The following is a 23,066-nucleotide window of genomic DNA, read 5'->3' as shown; positions in this document are numbered from 1 at the left end:
AAACAGCAGAGGCAGCAAGTAACAGACAGAGCTAAGCGATTCCACAACCAGCGGATCATATCTAAGTTCTGCCGTTCTGCCACATCCAGTCATGAATGGTGGTGGGCAATTAAACAACTCACTGGAGGAGGAGGCTCCACAAATATCCCTATCCTCAATGATGGAGGAGCCCAGCACATCTATGCAAAAGACAAAGCTGAAGCATTCACAACAATCTTCAGCCAGAAGTGCCGAGTGGATGATCCATCTTGGTTTCCTCTTGAGGCCCTCAGCATCACAGATGCCAGTCTTCAGCCAATATGATTCACTCCACATGATACCAAGAAATGGCTGAAGACACTGGATACTGCTAAGGCTTTGGGCCCTGACAAGATTCCAGCAATAGTACCGAAGGCTTGTGCTTAACAACTTGCCGCGGCCCCTGTTCCAGTATAGCTAACATAGGCATTTACCCAGTAGGTATGTCCTGTACACAAGAAACAGGCCAAATGTTTCCCAGCCAGTTACTATTCCATCAGTCTACTGGCATCATCAATAGTGCTATCAAGCAAAGGGCAGCACGGTGGCGCAGTGGTTAGCATTGCTGCCTCACGGCTCCGAGGTCCCAAGTTCGATCCTGGCTCTGGGTCACTGTCCGTGTGGAGTTTGCACATTCTTCCCGTGTTTGCGTGGGTTTCGCCCCCACAACCCAAAGATGTGCAGGGTAGGTGGATTGGCCATGATAAATTGTCCCTTAATTGGAAAAAATGAATTGGGTACACTAAATTAATTTTAAAAAAAATTTAAATAGTGCTATGAAGCAGCACTTACTCAGCAATAACCTGCTGACGGACGCAGTTTAGGTTCCGCCAGGGCCACTCAGCTCCCGACCTCATTACAGCCTTGGTTCAAATGTGGACAAAAGAGCTGAACTTTGGAGGTGAGGTGAAAGTGACTGCCCTTGACATCAAGGCAGCCTTTGACCGAGTGTGATATCAAGGAGCCCTAGTAAAACTGGATTCAATGGGAATCATGGGGAAAACTCTCCGCAGTTGGAGTCTTACCTAACACAAAGGAAGATGGTTGTGGCGCCAGATCATCCCAGTTCTAGGACATCACTGCAGGAGTTCCTCAGGTTAGTGTCCTAGGCCCAACCATCTTCAGCTGCTTCATTAATGACCTCCCTTCCATCATAAGGTCAGAATTGGAAATGTTTGCTGATGTATGCTGATGATTACATAATGTTCAGCACCATTCACGACTGCTCAGATACTGAAGCAGTCCATGTCCAAATTCAGCAAGATGGACAATATCCAGCAAATAACATTCGGGCCACACAAGTGACAGGCAATGACCATCTCCAACAAGAGAAAATCTAACCATCGCCCCTTGACATTCAATAGCATTACCAGCACTGAATCCCCCACTATCAACATCCTGGGGGTTACCATTGACCAGAAACTGAACTGGACTAGCCATATAAATACTATGGCTACAAGGGCAGATGAGAGGCTAAGATTCCTGTGGCAAGTAGCTCACCTCTTGACTCCCCAAAGCCTGTCCACTATCTACAAGGTTACAAGTCAGGAGTGTGATGGAGTACTTGTCTGGATCTGTGTGTGTATGCGTGTGAGGGAGAGTGTGTGCGTGCATGTGAGGGAGAGAGTGAGGGTGTGTGTGTGCCTATCTGTGTGTGTATGCGTGTATACACACTCATGTGTGTGTGTGTCCCACATATCAACGTATACTCACCTACTCGCACAGTGGGTGAGGGTGAGCGAGTACTCTGGGCTACAGGGCTGGACACACACTCACTCTCCCACACTCTGATGGTCAATTTTATTAATTACTCTTTTTTATTAAGCCTTAACTTATTGCCATGAAATTGCTTTGTTTTTGCTCAGTGAGCTGTTTCTTTTCATCATACCGCACATCTTTTTTGGAATTCCTTTTTAAAAATAAATTTTAGAGTACCCAATTAATTTTTTCCAATTAAGGGTAAATTTAACGTGGCCAACAGGGGTGAGATGGGAGCCTCGGTTTGGTCCCCGATTCGGGAGAATCATCGGTTCGTCCCGGGAAGGATGGATGGGGGTTTCGGAGCAGGCATCGGGCAGGGATTAGAAGAATGGGGGACCTGTTCATCGATGGGACGTTTGCGAGCCTAGGGGCGCTGGAGGAGAAGTTTGGGCTATCCCCGGGAAATGCTTTCAGGTACATGCAAGTGAGGACGTTTGTGAGGCGGCAGGTGAGGGAATTCCCGCCGCTTCCGGCACGTGGGATTCAGGACAGGGTGATTTTGGGTGTGTGGGTTGGAGAAGGCAAGGTTTCGGCGATTTACCCGGAGCTGAAGGAAGAGGAGGAGGCCTTGGTGGAGGGGTTAAAGGGCAAGTGGGAGGAGGAGCTTGGGGAGGAGATAGATGAGGGTCTATGGGCTGATGCCCTGAGTAGGGTTAATTCTCCCTCCTCTTGCGCCAGGCTCAGCCTAATACAGTTCAAAGTTACTCACAGAGCGCATATGACAGGGGAGAGGTTGAGTAGGTTCTTTGGGGTGGAGGACAGATGTGGGAGGTGCTCGGGGAGCCCGGCAAACCACGTCCATATGCTCTGGTCGTGCCCGGCGCTGGTTGGGTTTTGGAGGGGTTTTGGGAGGACTATGTCCAAGGTGGTGAACGCCCGGGTCAAGCCGAGCAGGGGATTAGTATTATTTGGGGTATTGGACGAGCCGGGAGTGCAGGAGGCGAAAGAGGCCGGTATTCTGGCCTTTGCGTCCCTGGTAGCCCGGCGGAGGATTTTGTTATTGTGGAAAGATGCGAAGCCCCCTCATGTGGAAGCTTGGATCAATGACATGGCAGGGTTCATCAAGCTGGAGAGGATAAAGTTTGCCTTGCGAGGGTCTGTGCAAGGGTTCCTCAGGCGGTGGCAACCGTTCCTAGACTATCTCGCGGAGCGTTAGGAGGAGGTCAGCAGCAGCAGCCCAAGGGCGCGTTCTTTTGGGTTGGTGTTTGGGTGAAGGAGGGTGTTTTCCCTATTTGTGTTTTTAAATGTTATATGGGGGGTTATTGTATATGTATAATTTCTGATTGTTGTGTTCTTGTTTCTTTCTTTTTGTTGGGGGAGGGGGGTTTGTTGAAATTTGTTTTGAAAAATTTGAATAAATATATATATTTAAAATAAATAACATTTAACGTGGCCAATCCACCTACCCTGCACATGTTTGGGTTGTGGGGGCGAAACCCACGCAAACACGGGGACAATGTGCAAACTCCACACGGACAGTGACCCAGAGCCGGGATCGAATCTGGAACCTCGGCACCGGGAGGCAGCTGTGCTAACCACTGCGCCACCGTGCTGCCTGGAATTCCTTTTAATGTTATGCCAAATCTTATCTTACTGAAAGTTGCTCTGGCCACTTGAGTGAGAAAAAATTGGAATGTGGGCCCCCACACAAAAAAGTTGGATAACCTGTTGTACTTGAAACACAGTGCAAAACTGTGTCAGACGTCTGCACTAAACAAAGAGACACCTACTGAAACCTGCCACCTGTTGCAGCCATAACTGCAGCCTCAGACCAGGGCAAGAGTGGCATTGTCAGAAGGTGCAAAAGTGACTGGCCATCACACCTTTTATGTGGCTCCATCCAACTGGAGCGGGTGATATTTAATGCACCTCCCAGCTTTCCTAACCATGAACTCATTGAATGGTGGAGCATGCTCGAAGGGCCAGCTGGCCTACTCCCGCTCCTAGTTCTTATGTTCTTATGTTCTTACCATCCATAGTTAGATGAGGGAGGTCACTGAGGCTCTGTATTTCATGAGAGTTTAATACGTTTCATTCTGTTGCCAGAAAGAGGCAGATGGAGCAGACGCATCCATGACGCATGGCTAGATGAGGACTGCAGACTTCCTCATAGTGAAGGTTGCCATTAACTCCTTTGTTTCTCTCTAGATGCCACAAATTAAATCGGAGATAATAACAATAATAATCTTTATTATTGTCACAAATAGGCGTATATTAACACTGCAATGAAGTTACTGCGAAAATCCCCTAGTCGCCACACTCCGGCGCCTGCCTGGGTACACTGAGGGGGAGTTCAGAATGTCCAAATTACCTAACAGCACGTCATTCGGGACTTGTGGGAGGAAACCGGAGTACCCGGAGGAAACCCACGAAGACACAGGGAGAACATGCAGACTCCGCACAGACAGTGACCCAAGCAGAAAGTGAACCCGGGACCCTGGCACTGTGACGCACTAGTGCTAACCACAGTGCTACCGTATTAGTGTAGTATTACCAGAAGGGAATCTACCCTCTCAATGTTCTGCTAGAATGCGACATTCTCAGCACATGGTGGTAATCAATGCTCTATGTCCTGGCAGCGATCATGATACCTTAATTCTGTGGAAGTCTGTTGTACCATCTGCATTTGAGGCACCATAACAAACCAGAGAATGGTAACTGGGCAACAAGTCTACCACTCACCACATAGCTCATTATCCCATTGCGCAATGCATGCACAGGTGGGCTTTATGCATATAATGTAAGCCACTCTGCCATACAATATGTGATCACGAAGATCACTGCTGCGCTTAAACAATGCTGCTGCTGCCTGGACCGCAGCAGAGAAGCCGTGCAGTATTTGGCGAAGCGTGTGTCAAGTTGGGTGAGATCCTGAATGAATATTTCTCAACGGTATTCACGGTGGAGAAAGGCATGGATGTTAGGAAACTAAGGGAAATAAATAGTGATGTCTTGAGAAGTGTGCATATTACAGAGGAGGAGGTGCTGGAAGTCTTAAAGCGCATCAAGGTAGATAAATCCCCGGGACCTGATGAAATGTATCCCAGGATGTTGTGGGAGGCTAGGGAGGAAATTGCGGGTCCCCTAACAGAGATATTTGAATCATCGGCAGCCACAGGTGAGGTGCCTGAAGATTGGAGAGTGGCGAATGTTGTGCCCTTGTTTAAGAAGGGCAGCAGGGAAAAGCCTGGGAACTACAGACCGGTGAGCCTAACATCTGTAGTAGGTAAGTTGCTAGAAGGTATTCTGAGAGACAGGATCTACAAGCATTTAGAGAGGCAAGGACTGATTCGGGGCAGTCAGCATGGCTTTGTGCGTGGAAAATCATGTCTCACAAATTTGATTGAGTTTTTTGAGGGGGTGACCAAGAAGGTAGATGAGGGCAGTGCAGTAGACGTTGTCTACATGGACTTTAGCAAAGCCTTTGACAAGGTACCGCATGGTAGGTTGTTGCAGAAGGTTAAAGCTCACGGGATCCAGGGTGAGGTTGCCAATTGGATTCAAAATTGGCTGGACGACAGAAGGCAGAGGGTGGTGGTAGAGGGTTGTTTTTCAAACTGGAGGCCTGTGACCAGTGTTGTGCCTCAGGGATCGGTGCTGGGTCCACTGTTATTTGTGATTTATATTAATGATTTGGATGAGAATTTAGGAGGCATGGTTAGTAAGTTTGCAGATGACACCAAGATTGGTGGCACAGTGGATAGTGAAGAAGGTTATCTAGGATTGCAACGGGATCTTGATCAATTAGGCCAGTGGGCCGACGAATGGCAGATGGAGTTTAATTTAGATAAATGTGAGGTGATGCATTTTGGCAGATCGAATCAGGCCAGGACCTACTCAGTTAATGGTATGGCGTTGGGGAGAGTGATAGAACAAAGAGATCTAGGAGTACAGGTTCATAGCTCCTTGAAGGTGGAGTCGCAGGCGGACAGGGTGGTGAAGAAGGCATTCGGCATGCTTGGTTTCATTGGTCAGAACATTGAATACAGGAGTTGGGACGTCTTGTTGAAGTTGTACAAGACATTGGTACGGCCACACTTGGAATACTGTGTGCAGTTCTGGTCACCCTATTATAGAAAGGATATTATTAAACTAGAAAGAGTGCAGAAAAGATTTACTAGGATGTTGATGGTTTGAGTTATAAGGAGAGGCTGGATAGACTGGGACTTTTTTCCCTGGAGCGTAGGAGGCGATCTTATAGAGGTCTATAAAATAATGAGGGGCATAGATAAGGTAGATAGTCAACATCTTTTCCCAAAGGTAGGGGAGTCTAAAACTAGAGGGCATAGGTTTAAGGTGGGAGGGGAGAGATTCAGAAGGGCCCAGAGGGGCAATTTCTTCACTCAGAGGGTAGTGAGTGACTGGAATGGGCTGCCAGAGGTAGTAGTAGAGGTGGGTACAATTGTGTCTTTTAAAAAGCATTTAGATAGTTACATGGGTAAGATGGGTATAGAGGGTTATGGGCCAAGTGCGGGCAACTGGGACTAGATTAATGGTAAAAACTGGGCGGCATGGACTGGTTGGGGCCGAAGGGCCTGTTTCCATGCTGTAAACTTCTATGATTCTATGATTCTATCTATGATTTGTCATGGTCTCCAGCTTGCTGCACAACCTCACCATCATCAGTAACATTCTTTACCACCAGCCTGTGGCGACCAACTGAGGAAAGTGGGTGGAAGAACTGGAATAGAGGAAGAGGGGAAAAAGACAGGCCTGCAAATGCACTGAACATTTAATTGTGCATACCCATCAACCTTCTTCTGTAGGCCATTCCATCAAAGTCCTCTTCTGAATTCTCTGCAGCAGAATTCATGTGTGACCTCAGCCTCTGGCAAATTGCCACTTTTTCTGTCCCTGTCCCCTTCCCTGGCTGAAGTCCATTCAAGCCTGGCATCTCACCACATGCAGATTCTGGGCTGAACTTTCCCCCAAAATGGCAAAGTGTCAGAAGTGACAGGCAGGTTTCCCGACGAGATCTTCCAGCACTTCGGCAATTTGTTGAAGGGGGTGCACTTTGTGCCGTCATTGGGAGGAGCGGGGCCTAATCACGCTGGCAAATCCGGTTTCACAAAAATAGGTGTCCCAAACTCCTCCCCTCACCTCCCTCCCCCCACCGACATTGGGACCCCTCCCCCCAATTGATGACATGTTTTCCACGCCCCCTCCCTGAACATTAATTGCCGCCTCGGCATGACAGCCCTCCCAAAGGGTTTCCCTTCATGCCACTTCCAAGTCCTGTCCCTTCAGACCACAGCTATTGGCAATGCTCCCTGGCACCCTGACAGTGCCAACCTGCCAGTTTGGTAGTGCCAAGTTGGCAATGCCAGGGTACATGCCCTGCCATGTCCCGGATCACCTGCGGGCTAGAATGGCCTCCAACCAAGCTGGCTTTGCATATTAAAATCTATTTAAACGCATGGTAATCAGATTCATGCCCTCGCTGGGCGTGAACCTGATTGTGTCTACTGGGAGAGCCTGGGGACACTGCAAAATGTTTGGCGCCCAGCACAAATCCCGTTTCAGGGCTCTCCTGGTATTTTCCAGTGTGCCTCCCCCGCCTCCTGGCTGTGAGAGTGAATGACATTGTTGCTTTTTCATCATGAGCTGGAATTTTATATGGAGGCGGTGGTTCTCCCGCCTGGCTTAACAATCAGGGGGCGAGCTTCTTTCCGTGTGGCCGGGGAGCCCTGAACTGGTTTTACAACCATTTACAACCAAAATTGATTTTTGAGCTCCAACAGAATCCAGGAATTTTGCCATAAGTTAAAAGTGGAATTGATGGAGAAGGAGATCAGCCTTGAATGGTACAAGGGGCTAGGGGCTAGGGGCTGTATGGCCTACTCTTTCTCCTATTTCTTACGAGAGTTTACTCTGTGCTTGGATCTGAGTTAATAATTGTACCATGTAAGAGAGACAGTGTACTGTTTTGTCTCAGTTGTACTGTTACATCTATTATAAGATGCAAAGTGACAGAAATCACTTGTATATTAGTACTGAGAATGTTAATGTGTTTACATGAAATTCATTCTCTGTAATATTGACAGTGGCAAATGCTGAGGAGGTTAGCACTTTAATTAAAATAGCAAAATAGCAGGCAGAGGAGTTTCACAGGAAGGGATCATGATACCCCTCAGCAGTTGTCACACAATGATGCCATCACATTCCAGTCAAGTTTACTGCTACAGAATCGTTTATTTCAATACAAAAACAAAACATATTTTCAAGCAGGGAGAAATCAGAAGACGTGGGCTGCAGTACATTTTTGCTGCAGTAGATATGCCCTTGGTGCCCATTTTGCACCTCATTAAACTTAAGAATGTCTGAAAGCCAATTAAAAATAAAATGACTGTCCTTGAAATAGATTCTGACCTGTGGATTCAATCACTGTGGTACACGCAACGTCATCATTATTCAATGGCAGCTAAATAATATTTGCAGATAAAAAGATGAGAATGTGGAGTTGATGTTGGTTTACACCAAGGAGCAATTTTGCACGCTTCATTTTAAAATTTTGTGCCTCAACAGAACTCATTATTTACGAGTCTGATCGATTAGGACTGTAGTTCCTATTAAGGTGTGTTTGATCTGTAGTATCTTGCATTTGGAGAAGGGCTGGCTTGTCATCCTTGAGGTTTGAAATTTCCTGGCTCGGTTTGCCCGCCTTCAGGGAAAGTGCAAAGACAGGATTTTCATTGTGAGGGTGGGGGTGGTGGGTATGGGCTGCAGTCGAGCTAGTGTACCCCAGAGAGTGTTTGAAGCAGCCGCAGAAACAGCTGGGCGTCGAGGCAGGTTGTGTGACTTCATCCCAGTTATACTAAAAATTGTAAGGCCGTCTAGTCTTCACCTCCACACACTCCCCATGCACCATCCATGTCACCACATGCCCCTCCACCCAGCTCCATGGTCCCCTCTTACCCCCTGCCAAACTATGGCACTGTAATGCTCATTCACCCATGACATCTACAGTGGCAACAGGATATGCTAAAATAATCTTCAAAAAAGAGTCAATCTGTCATAACTTTTCATTTTCATTCAGAAAATTCTTTCACTACAGGTCAATAAAAGTGTAAATCAATACACTTCGATAACTGGAACTTCAAGTACTTGAAACCTCTTTATCTTGTGGCTATATATTATACAATTGACAGAAAAGATCAGAGAAGCAGATAAGTCAATCAAGAAATGTTTTTCCTGGGGCTCAGCTGTTTCAATAGTCTGATGGATATTTGGGCCAAGAATGCATAATGAGACGAGATATTGTCTGTAACAGGTGGTGGAACTAACTATGTAGAAAGTTGGAATGTGAAATGAAATGAAATGAAAATGGCTTATTGTCACAAGTAGGCTTCAATGAAGTTACTGTGAAAAGCCCCTAGTCGCCACATTCCGGCGCCTGTTCGGGGAGTCTGTTACGGGAATTGAACCGTGCTGCTGGCCTGCCTTGGTCTGCATTCAAAGCCAGCGATTTAGCCCTGTGCTAAACAGCCCCTGTTGTTCCTTGGTGCCCAAAATTGCTCCTTGGTGTAAACCAACATCAACTCCACATTCTCATCTTTTTATCTGCAAATATTATTTAGCTGCCATTGGATAATGATGATGTTGCGTGTACCTCAGTGATTGAATCCACAGGTCAGAATGTGAAGCAAAGTCAGCTATGAAAGTTCTCTGATATCTCTAGGCATGTGTGTAGGGGGGGATTTGAAATGTTGGTCCCAGGCTGACATGCCTTGAATGTTGATAAATCATCATAGTTGTATCTGTTGCCCTTTCATGGCATCCTCTTCCCATTCCCACTTATCACCCTTGAATATCTCAAGAACAATTGTACTCTTACCACTTTTTATCGTGCATTTTAAGTGACACAGCAAATAAGAGCAATGAGTGAAAGCACGTTCAGGACCAAAACCTAAAAAACTGTGGACTACCCAACAATGCATTGAGCAAGCTATAGCAAAGCCACATTTAAAACCCATAACAAAACAACCAATGTGTATGCAATAACGAAAACTATCATTTCACTTTAAAACAGCCTACAAGGCTGCAAGGTCCCAGAGTTCCCACAGCCCAATTGATTTTGTGGAGGTGCAGTATGTAATATTCCCTAACCTAAAGCCTGGTGATTTGTGCAGAACTAGTTTTGAAAAATTGTTCTATATAAATGAAGCAAATCAATGCTTTCCCCGTCAAGTGAACAAGGATTCTGACTCAATTTTAAACCTCACACATACTGAGGAGAGACTTGCATTTATATAGTGCCTTTCAAAACCACAGGACATCCCAATGTATTTTACAGCCATTGATGTATGTTTGAAATGCAATCACTGTTGTGACAGTGAAGCTTCCGCAAACAGCATTGTGATACACAATAAGAAGTCTTACAACACCAGGTAAAAGTCCAACAGGTTTGTTTTGAATCACTAGCTTTTGGAGCACAGCTCCTTCCTCAGGTGAATGAAGAGTCCAACGCTGGCATCTCCACATCATAGCAATGTGATCAGCAGATCATGTTTCTATCATGTTGATTGGGGATAAATATAGATGAAGAGGCTTATTCCCCTGTCCTTCTTCAAAATTATGCCACTTTCATGTCCACTTTCAAGGGTAGATGGGGCCTCAGATTATTGCCGTAAAGTTAGTTTAATCCAACAGATGGCACTTCCAGCACTACAGTCCTCCCTCAGTGCTGCACCAAAGTGTCAGCCTTGGATTTTGTGCTCACATCCTGTAGTAGGACTGGAACCCACAACATTGCGATGCAAAGCCAGCTGAGCTGCAGTTGACACGTGCCATATGTCATCATTGGGGCCTCATGAAAACTGCCCTATGGACTGACATTTGCTCCAACTCTGTTGACATTCATTCTTTGTGTTGTGCCCTGAATATCTGCCACTGAATGAAAGATTAGAGGAGTGGCTTTCCCCTAATGCCTTCCATTTGTCTAACTTTGTGAGGTCAATGTTCCCTTTTCAGGGTAGCACGGGAAAGGAAAGTGGTAATAACCAGTCTGGTGGTGCTTGTATCTGTGGAGTGCGCAACTTTAATTCCCTCTCTCAAACTCTCTCCCTGCAAAGAGTTTGGTTAAGGATTTGAACCTGTTAGTCATGCAGTGTGCCATTTGAGGACACTACTGCTTTGCTCCAGCACCTCCAGACATTCCTATTCTAATAATGTGCTTTTCAGGGATCAACAAATAGTTGGAGTTAAAAATGTGCATGTTTAAAATTGATTATATATAACCAGGCCAACTGATTCAACAGCAGATGTAGCTTTTACATCAACTTTGAGCACTAATGTATATTTCTGTTTTTATAGCATTGTGGATAGTACAATTGCTTCACAGCACCAGGGTCCCAGATTCGATTCCGGCTTGGGTCACTGTCTGTGTGGAGTCTGCACATCCTCCCCTTGTGTGCGTGGGTTTTCTCCGGGTGCTCCGGTTTCCTCCCACAGTCCAAAGATGTGCAGGTTAGGTGGATTGGCCATGATAAATTGCCCTTAGTATCCAAAATTGCCCTTAGTGTTGGGTGGGGTTACTGGGTTATGGGGATAGGGTGGAGGTGTGGACTTGGGTAGGGTGCTCTTTCCAAGAGCCGGTGCAGACTCGATGGGCCGAATGGCCTCCTTCTGCACTGTAAATTCTATGATAATCTATGATAAGATCATAAAAGCCTTGAAATATGGGTTTGAATTCGGGTTGTACAACTCAATGGATTTGCTGCATAGTCTGAGTTAGACCATACTGCAGGAAGTTAAGAATTAAGTTCAGAGACGAAGGGTGCAATGGGGTGGACATTCTCCGCCACGATCCCAACGTGTTATCAAATGGGATTGTGGTGGAGATTGAGGAAAAGTTCAGATGATGAGGTTTACCACTGCCTCACCATCCTGACCCAGATTCCCCTCACCCACCTCTTTCCCCATTGCCCCTGGCCTCTCCTTCCCCACTGCAGCACCGCTGGGATGTAACCGCAATGGATTGTGCTGCCCAAATTTATTCTCGATAGTCCCCGACAGCTAACACAATGAGAAAAGTGCAGTCGTTTATGGCAGAGGTCAGGTTCACGGGGTGACGTATCGGCTGTGCTCACCAGCAATCAACAGGCATTGACCTCCAGCAGCTTAATTGCTCGAGTCTCAGGTGGCCAGTAAGCAATGTATGATTATTCACGGCAGGAACGAGGTCACCTTGCATGCCCTTGAATATCTCAGCAGCCACTTCACCGAGAGATATGAATCATACAGTCACAGGGATTGGCATTTTAATTGAAGCTGCAACAGTGAGTGCTCAGCACCTGAATAATAACAGGTCATGCCCTGATCAGTCCAGAAGTTTGACTTATGAGCATCAGTGCTCCTGGTAATATTCCAAAGCAAATGAAGGATGGGGTTACCACCTTGCCTCTGGTTACCATTGTATATACCAAGTCTTCAATAACAGTGCATTGCATTTATATAGCACCTTATTATAGCAACAAATTCCAAGGTGATTTGCAATAGCATAATCAGACCACAATTGGCACCAAGGCGAAAAGGAGGTACTAGGACAGGTGACGGAGGTAGGTTTTAAACCGTGGGGAGAGGGATAGAGAGGCCAAATGGAATTTCAGAGCTTAGGGTCCAGATGGCTGAAGACACAGCTGCTAGTGGTGAGTCAATGAAAGTCGGGCATGCACAAGACACCAGAGTTGGAGGGGCACCGAGTTTACAATGTGTTATTTGGCTGGCAGAGGTTATGGAGATAGGAAAGAGAGAGGCCAAGAAGGGAATTGAACTCAAGGAAGAGAATTGCAACATTGCGGTGCAGGTGGATCAGGAGCCAATGAAGGTTAGTGAGCACAGGACTGCCTTGTGATGGAGATTTAGCGTGAGTAAGGACACGGGCACCATGGTTTTGAATTATCTCGTGCTTATGGAGGGTGGACAACTGGATTCCGGCCAGAATGCTGGCCATTGAATGCTGGCCCAGTCCAGGCATAATAGTGACAATCAATGGGATCTGTTGAACGCACACTGCAGATATTAGTAACATTCATATAAAATCCTGTGAATGTAGAAGAGACTCTTAGATCGAGAATTTCCAGGTCATTCGTGTTTCAGTAGGTTGCATTCCACTGCTATGACACTTTTCAAACTTCCTATGTGGAGCATAACACATCAAATAATTTTTTTTCCAAAATCTTTAATTCTCTCAATTCCATTTTTTAAAAATTGTTTTTAAAACGTAACAGCATATGAACGCACTGGCCACCAGGTAGATTGCCGGAAGCCAACCCTCTCCCTCACATCATATGCAGAAGTGTAGAAATAGTACAGCTAAGTGCTCTCATTGTACTGTACCTTCTTGTCCTGATCACTCAGGGTTGATGACTTGCAATGTTGAACAAGCTACATATGCAATACACCGAATCACTCAGCCAAGCGGTACGAGCAGTCAGTGATAAATGAAGAGCAGGCAGACTTTATTAATTACCCCTTGAAAATAACAGAAACTGATTTATTAGCATGCAAGCTGCAGACGTGCTGCGGTTCGCAACATAGTTCAGCTCTCCAATCCGTTCTTTGTTACTTGCAGCAGAATTGAGGGATGGTAGCTTCCTGGGATGAAATAATTTTCTATTTCGCATCGTGGATCTCTGTGGACCTCTGCTGTGTGGAAGAATGACATGGAGTTTTCCTTATTCAGACATCGAATGCTATGTTTCAACTCACGCTTTCCTTGATTTCCTGCGGCATCGTTTTAAATATACATTTCTCTGACTGGCTGACAATTTGCATTTAAAATAACTCGTGAATGTGCAAACACAATCCCTCGTTAAGACTGCCGGTTGCCAGACTGTGCTTGCAACTGAATTATTTGCACTTCATAGAATCACTACAGTGCAGAAGGAGGCTATTTGGCCCATCGAATCTGCACCGACCCACTCAAAGAACACCCACCTAGGTCCATTATCCACCCTATCCCTGTAACCCAATAACCCTACCTAACCTTTTGGACACTGTGGGGCAATTTAGCATGGTCAAATCACCTACCTTGCACATCTTTGGACTGTGGGAGGAAATGGGAGCACCCGGAGGAAACCCACAGAGACACAGGGAGAACATACAAACTCCACAGTTGCCAAAAGCCAGAATTGAACCTGGTTCCCTGGTGCAGTGAGGCAGAAGTGCTAACCACTGTACCACCATGTCGCCGGCTTCCTTGAAGAGGTGTGAGACACCAGATCTGTTTTGCCGAATGTCTCCATGAGGAAGCACAATCTAATTAAATCTGGGTGCTGTGGATAAGATTTATCAGGGCATGAGTAGGTGGTTTCCTGTCCAGGTCTTCCCCAATATAGCTTCCCTCGGAGTGGGCAGGGTAGAGGGGTTAAAGGATTTTGACTCAGTGACAGTGATGTGTTGGGTGTTCTGGATCACATACAGGTCACCAACACTTGAAGCAGTGCAACACTATTTTATTAAAAGGTTAACTATTTAAACATACTTGAACTGTGGGTAAATACGATACTAGCTTTAACTAAAGACCTTTGCCTTGTCCTAACCAGTTGATGCACTCAGCACATGGTGAATGTCTGTGTTGCAGGCTGTGAGCTCTGTGCTCCTAGCTAGCTGCTACTCGAATGAGCGGGAACTCTGATGCCCCCTGTCTTTATAGTGCGTGTGCTCTCACTGGTGATTGGTTGTGGTGTTGTGTATGTTGATTGGTCCCACTGTGTGTCCATCAGTGTGTGACTGCACCATGATATACTGGCGTATATTATGTCAGACAGTGAAGGAACGGTGACATGTTTCCAAGTCAGGATGATGAATGGCTTGGAGAGGGACTTTCAGTTGGTGTTGTTCACATGCGCCTGCCGCCCTTATCCTACTAAGTGGTAAGGGCAGCACGGTGGTGCAGTGGATTAGCCCTGCTGCCTCACGGCGCCGAGGTCCTAGGTTCAATCCTGGCTCTGGGTCACTGTCTATGTGGAGTTTGCACATTCTCCCCGTGTCTGCATGGGTTTCGCCCCCACAACCCAAAGATGTGCAGAGCAGGTGGATTGGCCACACTAAATTGCCCCTTAATTGGGAAAAATTAATTGGGCACTCTAAATTTGTTTTTAAAAAATCCTATTAAGTGGTAGAGGTCAAGGGTTTAGGTGCTATTGAAGAAGACTCGGCAAGTTGCTGCAGTGCATCTAATGGATGATACGCACTGCTGCCACTGTGCACCAGTGTGGAGGGAGTGAATGTTTAAGGTTAGTCGACAGGGTGCCAATCAAGCGAGCTGATTTGCCCAGCATGGTGTTCGGATGCTTCAGTGTTGTTGGTAGCCGCGCTCATCCAGGCAAGTGGAGAGTATTCCACCATCATTCCTGCACCTTGCAGATGTGAGACAGACTTTGGGGACATGAGGTGAGTTACTCGCTGCAGAATTCCCAGGATCTGCCCTGCTCTTGTAGCCACAGTGTTTATATTGCTGGTTCAGTTCAGTTTCTGGTCAATTGTACTGAGGTGCACCATTTTTGTATTCACCACACTAACATTCCAAATCTCAATGCTAGACTGTTAGCTGTAAAATAAATGCAATATAAAAAATGTTTCAGGGTAAAAATGTCTCCACTTAACCTATACGTTAATGGCTGTATAAAATGATGAAACAGAGTTTAAACTGGAAAAGAGTGCTGGAGTGCAAATTGAAACCCGAGCCGAGCATTTTAGATTTCATGAGCCATCTGGTTTTTTTTTCTCCCAGTATAATTTTCCGTCAATATGTCTCTTACATTTCCCTTCATATTCATTGGGCTGCATCCCAAAAGTGAAAATAGCAATTTTAGTGCAATAGGCTTTTTTCCTCTGATGAAGGGAAGGAGGAGCCAGGATTTCCACTCCTGATTGTTGTACAGTCAGCCTCTGCTGGGAAGTGCTGTGAGTTGGATGGCAGGTAGATTGTCATCACTAACCAACAGCAAGCCAGCACATGCTATTGTGTAACTATTCTTTGGATCGTTTTAATGAAAATGATTTTCTGAAATAGGAGTGAGAAAGGGTTTTTGTTTCATCTATTAAAGTGAATTAGATTCATAACCAACAAATTATTAATTAAATCACAACGTTGGCACTTGTCGGCTTTGTCCTAACGGGTCCGAGGGCAAGGTCTCTCAATTTGTTATGATTCTGCCTGGGATACCCTCAAATGTTTATGCTCCCAGGTCAAGAGGGAGAATAATTATTCAACCCCCTTGATTGGTTGCAAAAGCTTTTTAATTTTTTAAAAACTAATAACCTTTTTTTAGTGGCTCAAGTAGCTTTACATTAACACTGCAGTGAAGTTATTGTGAAAATCTCCTAGTCACCACACTCTGGTGCCTGTTCGGGTACACAGGGAGAATTCAGAATGTCCAATTCACCTAACAAGCACATCTTTCGGGACTTGTGGGAGGAAAACGGAGCACCGGGAGGAAATCCATGCAGACACTGGGAGAATGTGCAGACTCCGCACAGACAGTGACCCAAGCCAGGAATCGAACCCGGGTCCCTGGCACTGTGAAGCAACAGTGCTAACCACTGTGCTACCGTGCTGCTGAAACAAGGTTAATTTAAAAAGCATTCCCCCCCGTTATGTACCAGAGTCACACCATTGGCTGGTGCAAAGTCATGCAATTACATCATTGGAACGTTTCACAGGCATTTGTGGAATTCACCATTGTATGCTGAGCATCTTATAAATAAACCCCTTGCACGATATTACACCAACACGATGTATGCCATCTACTCCTCAAAGAGAGGCATGGTAGCACAGTGGTTAGCAGAGTTGCTTCACAGCTCCAGGATCCCAGGTTCGATTCCCGACTTGGGTCACTGTCTGTGCGGAATCTGCATGTTCTCCCCGTGTCTGCGTGGGTTTCCTCCGGATGCTCTGGTTTCCTCCCACAGTCAAAAGATGTGCAGGTGAGGTGGATTGGCCATGCTAAAATTGCCCTTAGGTTAGGTTGGGTTCCTGGGTCACGGGAATGGTGTGGAGGTGTGGGCTTGGGTAGGGTGCTCTTTCCAAGGGCCAGTGCAGACTCGATGGGCTGAATGCCTCCTTCTGCACTGTAAATTCATGATCTCTGATTCTTTCTCTTTGTGGTTACAATAAAGAACATAACACCCTCCCTTATGGATACCATTCTGCAGTCAAAATGCATTTATGTTTTAAGAGGAACCAATTTAACCAGATTTTCCTGAGTTAAGGAACAAGTGAGTTTATTAGTTACTAAAATGGGACCAGAAAATAACAAAACACAATATACATGCACACAGATTAGAAATGAGAAGAGAGTCCAAAAATATCATTATCGCCACAGGGTTTTGTAATTCAGTTTTTGCATTGCCTCTTCCTTTGAGGATTATGATCCATTGTAATGAAAATTTGTACATGGTGTCTGAAATTATGGAGAGTGGGTGACACGGTGGCACAGTGGTTAGCACTGCTGTCTCATAGCGCCAGGGACCGGGGTTCAATTCCAGCCTTGGGTGACTGTCTGGTGTTTGTACGTTCTCCCCGTGTCTGTGTGGGTATCGTCCAAGTGGCCCGGTTTCCTCCCACAGTTCAAAGATGTAAAAGTTAGGTGGATTGGCCATGCTAAATTGTCCCTTAGTGTCCAAAAGGTTAGGTGGGGTTACTGGGTTCCGGGAATAGAGTGAGGTCATGAAACTAGATAGGGCCGGCGCAGATTTCATGGGCTGAATGACCTCCTTCTGCACTGTAGGGATTCTATGATACCAACAGGCATTGAAGTGGGCGATTATAGGGCAGCATGGTGGGGCAGTGGTTAGCACTGCTGCCTCGCAGCGCCGAGGACTATGGTTTGATCCGGGCCCCGGGTCACTGTCCATGTGTGGTTTGCGCATTCTCCCCATGTCTGCGTGGATTTTGCCCCCACAACCCAAAGATCTACAGGGTAGTTCAATTGGCCACTAAATTGCCCCTTAATTGGAAAAAAAAAGTATTGGGTACTCTAAATTTTTTACAAAATTACATCCGTAAACACAAGCAATTTTCCAGCATTTGTTGTTATTCTTCCTCTCGACCTTTCTTCATTCTAATGATCTCTGTTCACTTTATCTCTATCACAGCGTTTCCTTCTCCCTCATCTGTTGTCGCACTTTTGTCATTCGCTGTATCTTTCCCTTGCCAATTTTCCTTTGATTTTTCCCATCTTCATGACTTTGAATCTCTCTCCCAGCTGTTTTCATAACTGTGACTATTACTCTTTCTTTTGTCTTCTCTTTCCTATCTTCCTCTGATTTCTATCTCTCCCTATTTACCTCACCAATCAAATGGGAAAATAATCTACGCCATGTGAGGGTGGTTCTCCAGGACACGGACTGGTGCATGGATAATAGTCTGTGATGGGGGTCACACAGTTTCAACACTCACATCAGTGTATTTCAGAGATAAGTAACATTCGAGCTGTTGTCTTGGAGTGTATGTACGATTTTGATGAGTTGACTGCCGTGTTGGGTGTTCCGATACACAAACGAACCAACACGGTTGTAGATGGTACAACTCTGTTTTATTATTCTGTACAATAATAACTATTAACTTCTGGCTGTGGTTTGTACTTCACCAGCTAACCTGTGGACCCAGTCCTAGCACTATCTTAGTGAGGCACTCAGCACATGGTGTATGTCTGAGTGGCACGCTGTGAGCTCTGTGCTCTGAGCTATCTCCTGGTAGAATGAGCGGGAACTGTGGTGTTCCCTGTTTTATACTGCGTGTGCTCACACTGGTGATTGGCTGCGATGTTGTGTGTGTGTTGGTTGGTCCAACTGCCTGTCCATCAGTGTTTCTGTGTGATTGCACCATGATATGTTAATGTGGATATCATGACATCCTCCCTTTTCACAAGGATAGGTGCCTACATGCTAATAAATATTGGTGTGTACTGAGTGCATCTGAGTATGTGTGTGCAATATTTAAAACATGTACATGAGGCTAAACTATATACATAGGAAGGTGTCAGGTGCAACAGAGCAACGAGGTTGTACCACGAACAAAACAAGTGCAATCATCAAATATCGAAAGAGAACTCCTGGAACAACAAGAAAGAAACACGTTAACATTGTTGCACAACAATTCAGTGAGTCCAATGTGCAAACAGGCTCATAAGTCTATTAGGTGGGCGACGAATTCGGGTTGACCGCCTCAAGGGTGGGTCAGGATCCACCGGCTGAGGAATGGGCCTGGCCACGGGCGAGAGAGGAATAGGCAGAGTGGCAGGAAGCTCAATGAAGTCGACATCAGGGACAACAGGAGGGCGTGGCACCGGTGCATGATCATGTAGCGAGCGCGGAAGCAGCCGAAGGGCCCGCCGATTACGCCGGCGAATGGAGCCATCAGGCATGCGAACCAGGAACGAGCGGGGAGCCACGTGGCGGAGAACCTCAGCGGTTGCCGACCAGCCACCCTCCGGTAGGTGTATGCGGACGTTGTCTCCAGGCGCCAAGGCAGGAAGATCAGTTGCCCGAGCGTCATGTGCCACCTTCTGCTGAGCACGCTGCTGTCGCATCCTTTGCAGTACTGGAGCATGGTCGGGATTAGGAACATGAATGGACGGCACAGTGGTCCTGAGGGTGCGACCCATCAACAGCTGGGCTGGCGAGAGGCCCGTGGACAGTGGGACCGAGCGATAGGCCAGCAGGGCTAAACAGAAGTCAGACCCGGCATCAGCAGCCTTGCAGAGGAGCCGCTTCACGATATGGATGCCCTTTTCCGCCTTGCCATTCGACTGGGGATGCAAAGGGCTGGACGTCACGTGTGTGAAGTCATATGAAGCGGCAAAAGAAGACCATTCTTGGCTCGCAAAACAGGGCCCATTGTCAGACATGACGGTGAGCGGAATTCCATGGCGAGCGAAGGTTTCTTTGCATGCTCTGATGACAGCTGATGATGACAAGTCGTGCAGGCGTATGACCTCCGGATAATTTGAAAAATAGTCAATTATAATGACGTAGTCCCTGCCGAGCGCATGAAAGAGGTCCACACCCACCTTTGCCCTGGGGGACGTGACCAACTCATGGGGCTGAAGTGTCTCAGGGGGTTGCGCCGGCTGAAAACTTTGGCAGGTGGGGCAGTTGAGCACCATGTTAGCGATGTCGTCGCTGATGCCCGGCCAGCACACAGCTTCTCGGGCCCTCCGCCTGCACTTTTCAACCCCGAGATGGCCTTCGTGCAATTGTTCGAGGACAAGCCGGTGCATGCTGTGTGGGATCACGATCCGGTCCAACTTAAGGGGGCACCATCAATGACGGCCAAGTCGTCCCGGACATTGTAGAATTGTGGGCACTGCCCCTTGAGCCACCCTTCCGTCATGTGGCGCATCACACGTTGTAGAAGGGGGTCAGCCGCAGTCTCATGGCGAATGTGGGCCAGACGTGCATCAGTAGCCGGCAGATTGGCCGATGTGAAGGCTACTTGTGCGTCGACCTGACAAACGAACCCCTCCGATTCGGGCGGTGTGCTCACTGCTCTGGACAGGGCATCCACGATGATGAGGTCCTTTCCCGGGGTGTAGACAAGTTGGAAATCGTACCTCCGGAGCTTGAGCAGAATGCGCTGGAGGCGAGGGGTCATATCGTTGAGGTCCTTCTGAATGATGGCGACCAGGGGGCGATGGTCGGTCTCCACAGTGAACTGCGGAAGACCATACACATAATCGTGGAATTTGTCGATGCCAGTCAACAGGCCTAGGCACTCCTTCCCAATCTGCGCATAGCGCTGTTCTGTGGGGTCATGGCCCGCGCGGCATAGGCGACCGGGGCCCATGATGTAGTGTCGTCCCGTTGCAGGAGTACCGCCCCAATGCCGGACTGGCTGGCATCAGTCGAGATCTTTGTGTCCCGAGTGGTGTCGAAGAACGCCAATACCGGGGCGGTGGTGAGCTTGTTCTTGAGCTCCTCCCATTCCTTCTGGTGTGCGGGCAGCCACTGGAATTCCGTTGTCTTCTTGACCAGGTGGCGAAGAGCCGTTGTGTGCGAGGCAAGGTTGGGAATAAACTTCCCCAGGAAGTTGACCATCCCGAGAAAGCGTAGCACTGACTTCTTGTCTGCCGGCTGTGGCATGGCTGCAATAGCTGTCAGTTTGTCTGCATCCGGACGCACTCCTGACCGGGATATGTGGTCCCCCAGAAACTTTAGCTCAGTTTGTCCAAAAGAGCACTTGGCTCGGTTGAGGCGCAGGCCCTGATTTCGTATCCGTGCAAAGACACGCTGGAGACGACTGATGTGCTCCTGTGGTGTGGTGGAGCAGATGATGACGTCTTCAACGTAGACTCGTACCCCTTCGATGCCCTCCCATCATCTGTTCCATGATGCGATGAAACACCTCAGATGCCGAGATGATGCCAAATGGCATCCTATTGTAGCAGTATCTGCCAAAGGGAGTGTTGAAAGTGCACAGCTTCCTGCTGGACTGATCCAGTTGAATCTGCCAAAAACCTTTTGAGGCATCAAGCTTGGTGAAACTTTTAGCCCGGGCCATTTCACTCGTGATTTCTTCCCGTTTGGGTATGGGTAGTGTTCCCTCATGATGTTGTTGTTCAGGTCTTTCGGGTCGATGCAGATCCGGAGCTCGCCGGAGGGCTTTTTTACGCACACCATGGAGCTGACCCATGGCGTTGGCTCCGTGACCCGGGAAAGCACTCCTTGGTCCTGCAGCTGCTGCTTGAGGCGGTCCTTGAGTGGTGCTGGGACTCTACGAGGTGCGTGAATGACCGGGGTGGGGTCCGGTTTGAGCCATATTCTGTAAGTGTAGGGCAGTGTGCCCATGCCCTCGAAAACCTCCTGGTTGTGGGCGAGGAGCGAGTGGAGCTGCGCCCTAAAGTCTGCATCCGGGAAATCGGACATGCCTTCTGGAGACAAAGTGTGTACCCGCTGAACGAGGTGGAGGATCTTGCACGCCTGTGCGCCTAACAGAGAGTCCTTCGAGGATCCAACTATCTCAAAAGACAGTGTGGCTGTATGTGAATTGTGTGCAACCTCGAGCTGGCAGGACCCCATGGTCGGGATAACGTTTCCGTTATAATCAACCAGCTGACAGTGGGATGGCAGAATCGGTGGTTTAACCTTCAAGGTGTGGAAGGCTGACCATGCGAGAAGATTGGCGGAGGCACCTGTGTCTAAGCGGAATGTGATTGGGGATCGGTTGACCGTTAGGGTGGCACACCATTCATCGCCCGGATTAATGCTGCGCACTGACATTGGCTGGTGGGTCCGACTTGGGGACATCCGGTTCCTGTTTATTACCGCAACGTGGAAGGGTTCCCGGTCGTCGGTATCACCGGTCTGCACGTCGTCAGGGTATGACTTGGTGTATGGGGGCTGAATGACCCGCATGTCCCTGCGAGGCTGGCGGAATTGCGGAGAGTTGGCAGGTTGAGCTGCTCGACAGCAGGCAGCGTAGTGGCCCATCCTGCCACAGCGGAGGCATTGTCGCGCTTTGGCCGGACATTGCTGCTTTAAGTGTGCAGATCCACAGTTGCCGCATGTCGTGACATCATGGCGTTCATTGCGCCACCGCGCATGCGTGGTGCGGTCCTGCGTAGAGCGCGCCTGCGCATCCCGTCCCTCTGCATCGACGTCCCCTCTTTTGGCGGGTACAAGCACGGGAGGCCTCGGAAAGTGCGCGAAATGGCCGCCCTCGTCCGGGTTGCAGGCCGGGAGGAACTCGATCGACTGGACCCGCTCGGCCTCGTAGGAGCCCTGCCGTGCCGATTCGGCCGCCTGGAATTGGGAGTACCGGCTGGTCGCGTTTTCGTGGAGGACGCAGGTTTCGATGGCGGTGGCTAGGGTGAGGCACTTTATTTTGAGGAGCTGCCGGCGTAGGGTGTCCGAGGTGACCCCAAAAACGATCTGATCCCGAATCATGGAATTGGAGGTGGCCTCGTAGCCTCAGGACTGCGCGAGGATACGGAGGTGTGTCAAATAAGATTGAAAAGGCTCATCCTTACCCTGCAGGCGCTGCTGGAAGAGGTACCTCTCGAAGCTCTCATTAACTTCCACGCTGAAGTGTTCCTCAAATTTTAGAAGGACCGTCTTGTACTTCGTCTTGTCCTCGCCTTCCGTGAATGCCAGGGAGTTGTAGATGTGGATGGCGTGTTACCCCACCGTGGAGATGAGGAAGGCGATCTTCCTGGTTTCCGATGCATTCTTCCTGTCTGTGGCTTCTAGGAAGAGTTGGAAGCTCTGTTTAAACAGCTTCCAGTTGATGCCAAGATTTCCAGCGATCCGGAGCGACTGCGGCGGGCTGATGGTTTCCATGG

The 23,066-nt window shown here is 47.8% G+C and overlaps 1 protein-coding gene across 2 annotated transcripts in view; it reads left to right on the top strand.

Moving 5' to 3' along the window:
- LOC140426796 (shootin-1-like) overlaps window positions 1-23,066 on the top strand; it is a 230,059-nt gene that overhangs the window by 126,349 nt on the left and 80,644 nt on the right. The window lies entirely within an intron of this gene.

This window comes from Scyliorhinus torazame, chromosome 7 (genome assembly GCF_047496885.1).
Source record: "Scyliorhinus torazame isolate Kashiwa2021f chromosome 7, sScyTor2.1, whole genome shotgun sequence".
Lineage (NCBI taxonomy): Eukaryota > Metazoa > Chordata > Chondrichthyes > Carcharhiniformes > Scyliorhinidae > Scyliorhinus > Scyliorhinus torazame.
This window is presented reverse-complemented; position numbering and strand designations above follow the sequence as displayed.